Source organism: Tinamus guttatus, unplaced genomic scaffold, assembly GCF_059628265.1.
Source record: "Tinamus guttatus ecotype Peru unplaced genomic scaffold, ASM5962826v1 Tinamus_guttatus_pri_ptg000192l, whole genome shotgun sequence".
NCBI classification, from domain to species: domain Eukaryota; kingdom Metazoa; phylum Chordata; class Aves; order Tinamiformes; family Tinamidae; genus Tinamus; species Tinamus guttatus.
Window position 1 is genome coordinate 174,680 of NW_028288726.1, and position 8,704 is coordinate 183,383.

The following is an 8,704-nucleotide window of genomic DNA, read 5'->3' on the forward strand; positions in this document are numbered from 1 at the left end:
CATCCTGCCACGTAGGGCCAGTACGTGCCAGCAGGCAGACCAGGGGGCGGACAAACTCCGCCTTCAGTCACATAATCTTCCCTCCTGGGTGCGCAGGTGCGCATGTCAGTAAATTGTCCCAGTCGTCAGTCTGAGGGTCCTGCCTTTCTCATCTCCCTCCCTCTCGGGTGTTTGACCTTCAAACTAATTTAGAGGATGTTTGCAGTTAAGTTGGCTACAAGCCTGGTCGAGCAGCCGCCTTCAGCTGCTTTTGGAGGAGGTCGGCTCTGAGCCTGGCTGGGCAGCCGCCTCCGCACTCCTTATCGCTCAGCCTGGGCAGGCAAACATCTTCTTTCTCAGGGTCTTGGATCCTATTTTTCACAATAGTTTTATGACTCCACAGATCATACAAATTTCCACCTTTCAACCATACCTCGTGTCGGCATCAATATACAAAGGATACAACACATAATAGAGATGAACATAGCAAATAGAAATAATAGCCCTAATAACGGTTTCCGTCCTCACTTAAAGCATTACAGTTCTTCAACCCCACTTTTAAAGACAGATCAAATTCCTCTGCACCTCCCTCCTGGCTTTCATCAAGCCTTCAGCAACATAAGTTTCCTTGATCTCATTCGCCTTCTCTTCCCCAGCCCCCCTTTCTCCTTTTTTCAAGGCAATCTAACAAGCGGAAGCGGGGGCACAGACAGTGTAGGCGCCGCAGGTGCAGGCACAGAGGCAGGCACGGGCGGGGGGGTTAGCGATGGATCTCCAAACACCAGCGGTTTTCAGTGGCGTGGCGGTCCCGGTCCTGAAGTGCTTGCAAAGGCTGCCGTGGCTCCGATGGCCACTTTGCTTTTGGCTTTCACATCGGGTTTGAATACTAGGTGGGGCTCGGCTTTGAACCCATTCTCTCTGCACCAGATCGAAAGCTTGCAGAGGGTCTGTTCATCAGCCTCTGTCTGCACTCCCACTGCTTCGCTCTTCCCGAGCGCCTCCCGTGCTGCCCTCCAAGTCTCCCTCTCCTCCCTTGCTCTCTGGAGGACCTGCCGTATCACTCCCCATGTCTTTAGATCTTTCGCGCTCCCTTTAGACATACCATATTCCGTTAACGCGGTGGTACATCTCTGCCAGTGCTGGGGGAATAAAACTTCCCCGGCACTGTTAACCGCCCCTTCTTCAAGGAGCCGCTCGGCAGCTCTTAACTGCGTTCGATTTCATAGAAATCCCCATTCATGAGCACACGATAATACGACCTTGATTATCGCTTCCATGATCCGCGGATCCCTCGACCGCCTGCGGTCCGCCGCCTCGGAGTATCACGTCGGGGTCACCACTTGTTGCCTGACATTGGCAATCGACTCCGTCCGCCGAGGTGGCCAGGCACGTCCAACCCGTGCCCAGGCCAAAGAGCACAGACACCAATATGAGGATGCTGCAAATGGCGTTTAATATACGCAGGCTGGATCTTATAAAGGTAGCAAAGGCGGAAGCATGCCTATATAGCCAATAAGCGTTGCTCTTTACCTAATATGGCATATGCCTTAGTTCCCTATTCTTCCCGTACATCGCGAGATCTTCCGAGCGCCGTACCCTACAGATGCCAATAAAAAAATGTCCTGATCTGGTGTCGGGGGAGGTTTCAATACGATCCCAAGAGCGAGATTAAGACACAAACCGGGTCAAATGCCATACAACCTTGTTAGCTTTATTCTTATAAGCGCAAATAGGACAGACAGAAGAAGAAGAGAAAAGGGAAAGAAAGATAAGCAAGCAAGCGGGAGAGATGCAGCAAGATTATAGTTACCACCACCACCAGTCTGGCTAAGTGTTGCTGGCTCCGCTTCAGTGCAGGTCCCGGTGCAGGTGATGTTCCGCGCTGCCAGAAGGCCGTGCACGCTGGTGCAGGTGATGTTCCGGCTCCCCGGGGAGGAGAAAATGTGCTCCTTTTATGTCCCCCTTCTAAAAGGGTCCTCCCATTTTCTTGAAGTTTTCTGGTATGTGTTGTTCCTGTTGTACATGCTGTGTGCTTTTGTATTCCTCTTCACCTCCGATTCGCATGCAAACTGCTCTGATGGGCACTGTCATTGTTGTCATTGGTCATGTCTCCAGCTGATCTTCCAAAGCCAAGTAGATAGCTGCTATTACAGTCTTCCCAGAGATAAGATGCCAGGGCATTGTCCAGGTAAATGGTGTGTCAACGATGTCGAGACAAACACAACCCATAACAGTCTCTTACACCTCCCATTGACATAGCCAGTCCGTTGCTCCCTTAGATGTGGCATAGGAATCAATATAAACTACCTCAGATCCATTTTCCACAGCTAACAACAGGGCTTGGAGTACTCCCACCTGGGCACTACCATCACCTTCCTCAATTACTGACCGTCCTGAGCTTATTTCCAGGGCTGCTGCCTTATTGTTCCATCCTGTGCTTGTTCTTCGGGCAGAAGCATCAGTAAACCATACTCTGTCCTTTTTAGAGGATATAGTGAATTCTGGAGCTACCTTAATAGGTGAAGGCTTATAAGGAAGACGCAATGTCTGAGCTTACTGGCTGTTGTAATTTGGAGGTCTTAGTTGGTCCTTCTTTTAATGATAACGAGTGGCTTATTCCTTCTAGATAAGCATACCATTTGCAGATCGTTCCCTTCTGTGCAACAGCTTCCTTAGACACCTTCGGGAGGGGGGGGTGCCTTTAAGGATAGGGCTTAACAATGGAAAAGGCCCCTGAACAATGATATCCTGTGAGGTTCATAGTTTTTCTGCCTCTTTCACTGCTCGAACTAAGGAGAGTCCCTTTTCCCACTCAGAATAACGCTGCTCTGTCTCTTTAAAGGAGGTAGACGAGAAAAGCGGAGGTGGTGAAGGACCCGAAGCTCCTTTCTGAAAGATGTCACAATAGGAGGCATGTTCAAAGAAACCCCATTCAACCCGAAAAGGGTCCACTGGATTTAGGGGGCCTAGCCTCTGATTGATAACTAATTCATCCTTTAGGGTTCTAATGGCTTCTGCATGGATCAGAGTCCAATCCCACGGTTTGTTCTTTCTCAGCACATCATACAGAGCATGGGCAATTACAGAGAACCCAGGAACATGTTCCTCCAATATCTTAGTGTTCCCATTAGTTGTTGTAGTTCCTTCTTGTTTTGGAGTAGGCGTCCCTTTTCAATCTCCGTTAATGTATCATCGGGCACAGCTACAGCTCCTGATACCCACAAAGCCCCCAGGAATTTAACTTCTTGTGCTGGACCTTGACATTTGGATGGTGGTACCTCCATGTCATGGTTTGTTAATAGTTGCCAAACAGTTTGAGCAGTTTCTCGTACACGCTCTTTGTCGTTCCCACCTATTAGTATATCATCTATATATTGATAAATGCATATTCTAGGGGGTTTCTTTACTGTGGCTAGAAGTTTTGCGAGCGCATTATGTGCAATAGTGGGCGAGTGTTTATATCCCTGTGGCAATCGATTAAAGGTGTATTGTACACCATCCCATGTAAATGCAAACTGTGGCTTATCTTTATCATCTAGGGGTACCATAAAGAACATATATTTGATATCTAGGATGGCTATCCAGGGATGTGCAGCTGATCATATAACCATGACAATCTCAGCTATGCTAGGGACTGCTGCCGTTAGTGGACCAGTGTTATGATTAAGTTTTCAGTAATCAATTGTCATTCTCCACTTGCCATCCGGCTTCTTGACAGGCCTCACCGAGGAGGCATATGGAGAGTGTGTTCGGCCAATTATGCCTCGCTTTTCTAAGTCCACAATTACTTCAGTTATTCCCTTCTTTGCAGCTGCAGGCAAAAGGTACTGGGGAACATTGGTCACATGAGATTGGGGCAGGGCATGGATTACTTCGAGCACTCCTACCGTTATGCTTTCCCGCTCCTTTCCTCCAAAATTCCAGACACTACCATTAGGCAGATACCATGGCTTTCCTCTAAGCACATCATATCCTAGAATGTTCCCTGGGTGTGAACTTAGTACCACATCCACAGCTGTCATCCTCTTTTCCCCAGGCCACCATAATTGCGTCCTAGCAAGAGGGCATTTTTCTTTAGTACCTGTAATTCCATTAATCACAATAAATTTTTGAGAAGGTTTAATTCCTAACGATTCTGCTTGCAACTTGTTTAGAACACTAATCTGTGCTCCAGTATCAATCAAAAATTCTAGACTAAGTTTTTTTGGACCAACAGGAATTGATATATAGGGTTCTTTGGTTTTGGACCATTGAAAAATATGTATCATGCGGGTTGGGCGGCCTGAATCCCAATCCGCATTGTTTAGTTTTCTGATCTCCTCAACTTTTCTCTTAGAGGCGCAAAGGGATTGTTTGTTCCGTTGGAGGCAGGGGGAGAGGGGGAGTTCTTGTATTGTCTGCTTGGAGGAAGAGATTCAGTTGCTCTGCGTTCCAGGATTTCAACCAATTTTCTGATGCAGCTAGTGGATTGCCCCTGCAGCATAGCGCGGGGCACTCCTAAAGCTAATGCTTGTCGCCATAAATCATTGCGCAGAGGGCTGTTAATTTGATTTACTGATGCTGGCAGACCCTGAAAGGGTTCCAGTTCATGTTTTGGGTATGGTCGACACTCCAATTTTCTTGTGTGAAATACCTTCCTACCTCTCCCTAATTGTTCTGACAGAGGCTCAAGGTCCGACCAAGCCATCTCTCATCCATAACTCACCATGCCATGTAACAGGTCCGCCCAAGTAGGGACGTGTACAGGGAGGGCATGAGGGTTCTGATCATTATGCTCTCGGGCCCTAATGACCCTTTCCTTCAAATTTTGCATATATATCTTCGCTGTGTCAGGCAGACCCTTAATAAGGGGCCTTAGGTGGACTGGGTCTACCGGAGCCATTAACGGAACATCAAAACATCCTCGGTCATACATTGCCTGAATACAAGCAGCTTTCTGCATTGCCTCTGATAAGTCAGACAATCCCCTAACTTTGATTATTTGTGGCTCACCTGTTTCTCTCCAGTCTGCCCAAAAAACAACTCGAGCAGTAATTATTATCTGGGAACCCCCAATCTAGAAACACTCCTGGTCCCCAGAAGCCTAAAGATTCTTCTCTGTCTAACAGTATTCTATTGCCATCTGAAAGAGAAACTCTCCACAAATACTCGGTTTCAGTTTCCCCAGGCTTTCTTGAAAATTTAGTCAGCAAGTTCTCTTTAATTCTGGCGTGCCAGGAAGTCTGTAACTTCTGAGTACCTTAGCACTGTGCAAAACAGGGTGGCCATTGACTTTCTGCTTTTAGCTCAAGGACATGGATGTGAGTATTTTGATGGCCTGTGCTGCATGAACCTATCTGTTCACTCAAAGTCAATCCACAAAAGCATCCAAGAGCTGCAACAGCTAATGAAAAGGCTCGAAATAAAGGATGGGTGGAACCCCTTTTGAAGGACTCTTCCCTGATTTGGGCCCTTGGCTAAAAAGATTTTTGGTTGTTGCTGCGATGCTATACTTAATCTTTTGGGGATTATGCTTTGTGTTCCATGTTTGTTAAAGTTAATGCAATCTGTTGTTAAACACGCTCTGAAGCAAGTATTGCCAGTGCAAGTGCAAAACAAAAAAGGGGGGGATATGGGAGAAGATGCTGAAGCGGCCAATCTATTAACCTTGTGTGACTGATGTGCTCCTTCCCCAGCTCAACCTGACTTCTTACAGGGAGCCCTATTCAGGTATTAACTACCACATTATCTGATCCTGGTAGTTGCCTCCCTGATTTCTTCCCCCACCCAGACATTAACCATCAATAACAGTCCTGATGGCCCTATCCTGATGGGGAGATAAGGCTAACTGTGAGTACACCAGCCAACAGTCATTTCTGAATTGAAAGAATGACTATCAGTCAATCATCATGATCTCGAAGGGAAGGGCTCTGGAGCGGACGCTCGTCCCGGAGCTCCTTGTCTAGAGGCGAACAACAGAGTGAGAGGCAGCCCCAGCGCCGACCCCCGTGCGGGCAGTGCTGAGCTCCCGGCTAGAGGCGGCTCTGACTCAGCGGGGGCGGAGCCGGCAGGGCAGGCGGGAATTCAAAAGCTGCCCCCAGGGAGTGTGAGTGACCAGGAGTGTGGCGCGGCAGTTTCTGCAGGCAGGGGTCTGGGAGTCTCCCCCCAGGTGTGGAAACGAATCTTTTCCCCAGACTCTTCTAGCTGCGGGAGATCAGGTAAAGCCATGGTCTCCACTCGTCAGAGAGCTTCCGCCAGGAAGACTGTGGCAACCCAGACTGAACCGCCACAGAAGCATGCAGCGGTACAGGTTTTCTGGCTGTGGTGAATGCCTGAGCCTCTCCACGTTACCGGGGAGTGGTGAAAAACACCGTCTGCCTTAGGTGTGAGCAGGTGGATGACCTGCTCAGCCTGGTGGCGGAGCTAAAGGAGGAGGTAGAACAACTGAGGGCCATCAGGGAATGTGAAAGAGAAATAGACTGGTGGAACTGCATCCTGCAGTCTTCCCAGGAAAGCCACCCTGAGAACCCCCCAATTCAGTCAGAAAATCCAGTGCCCTCTTGCCCTAGGGCAGAGGGGACGGAATTAACAGTATCCAGGGACAATCAACAATAGAAACGGATCCCCACTCGAGGTGGCAGAAGATCCCCTCCGCGGCCCACCTCACCTCTACCTGTAACCACATTCAACAGGTACGAGGCCCTGGAACATGCAGATCAGATAGAGGAGGCCTTGAACCAAGGCCCATCTAGGGGGCACTCTGCAGAGAGGCAGTCTGATCCATGCTGCAAGGCTGCTCCCCCTAAAGTGAAAAGGAGCACCCGGAAGAAGCGGCGGGTGATCGTCGTGGGTGACTCCACGCTACAGGGCACGAAGGCACCGATATGTAGACCGGACCCCTCATCAAGAGAGGTCTGCTGCTTGCCAGGGGCCAAAATAAAGGATGTCACAGAAAGGCTCCCAAGAATTGTTCAAGAGTCTGACTATTATCCTCTAGTATTGTTTCATGTGGGCGCTAATGATGCCATGGGGAAAATGAGGGATGTCAAGTACAGAGCCCTAGGGATGGCCATCAAAGGTACAGGTGCCCAGGTAGTGTTCTCCTCTATTCTGTCAACGAGGGGAATGGATTCAAGGAGGAGAAGGCGGATATGGCAGCTTAACAACTGGCTGTGCCGCTGGTCTTGGCAACAGGGTTTTGGCTTCTATGACCATGGGACTCTGTTTGATGACAACCAGCTAGTGGGGAATGATGGGACCCATCTCAGCAAGAGGGGCACACGTCTCTGCCAAAAGGCTGGCCAAACTGGTTAGGAGGGCTTTAAACTAGGCAAGAAGGGGGAAGGGGAGTGGCACACTGATACGGCAAGCAGTACCGCACAGCCCAGGTCAGATGGCGTCCAGGGGGAGTATGGTAGTGGGGAAGTGAGGAAAGGAAATGATCACGGAGGGTCCTCTTTCACCCCTCCTGGGAAACCTGTGGCCTCTGTTGCTTCCCTGAAATGCCTGTATACCAATGCGCGAAGCATGGGGAATAAGCAGGATGAACTGGAGATCTGTGTGTGGTCCCAGCATCATGATCTCATCGGAATCACAGAGACATGGTGGGATACCTCGCACGACTGGAGCGCTGCCATGGAAGGCTGTGTGCTCTTTAGGAAGGGCAGGCTGGGAAGGTGAGGTGGTGGAGTTGCTCTTTATGTGAGAGAGCAACTGGAATGCATGGAGCTCAACCTGGGAGTGGAGGATGAGCAAGTTGAGAGCTTGTGGGTAAGGATTAGAGGGCAGGCTACTGTGGGAGACACTGTGGTGGGTGTCTGCTACAGGCCACCTGACCAAGACGAGGAGGTTGATGAGGCCTTCTATAGGCAGCTGGATGTTGCCTCACGGTCACAGGCCCTTGTTCTCATGGGGGATTTCAACTACCCCGACATCAACTGGGAGGACAACACAGCCAGGCACAAGCAGTCCTGGAGGTTCCTGCAGAGCGTCGACGATAACTTTTTGACGCAGGTTGTGGAGGAGCCGACGAGGAGAGGTGGGCTACTGGACCTCGTGCTAACAAATTGAGAGGGCCTTGTAGGAGATGTTAAGGTGGGGGGTAGCCTCGGCTGCAGTGACCATGAGTTGGTGGAGTTCAGGATTCAACGAGGAGGTGGCAGGGCTATAAGTAGCCTTGCGATGATGGACTTCAGGAGGGCCAACTTTAGCCTCTTCAGAGACCTCCTCGGTAGAATCCCATGGGCTAGTGCTCTAGAAGGCAGGGGGGCCCAAGAGAGCTGGTTAGTTTTCAAGCGGCATTTCCTCCACGTCCAGCAACAGTGCATCCCTGTGTGTAGGAAGGCAGGCAGAGGGGGCAGGCGACCTGCGTGGATGAGCCGGGAGCTTGTGGCAATGCTCAAGCAGAAGGCAGCGGTATACAGAATGTGGAAAAAAGGACAGGTCCCCTGGGAGAAATACACAACGTAGTCAGGGAATGCAGAGATGCGACAAGGAAAGCTAAGGCACGTCTGGAAGGCAAGCTGGCAAGGGACGTTAAAAATAACAAAAAAAAAATTCTTCAAATACATTAACAGCAAAAGGAAAATCAGGGAAAACGTGGGTCCACTGGCGGACGGGATGGGCACCCTGGTTACAAATAACACAGAAAAAGCAGAGTTGCTCAATGCCTTCTTTTCTTCGGTGTTTACCAAGGGCAGCCCATTAGAGCCCCAGGCCCTAGGGACAAGAGAAGAAGCTGGTGGAG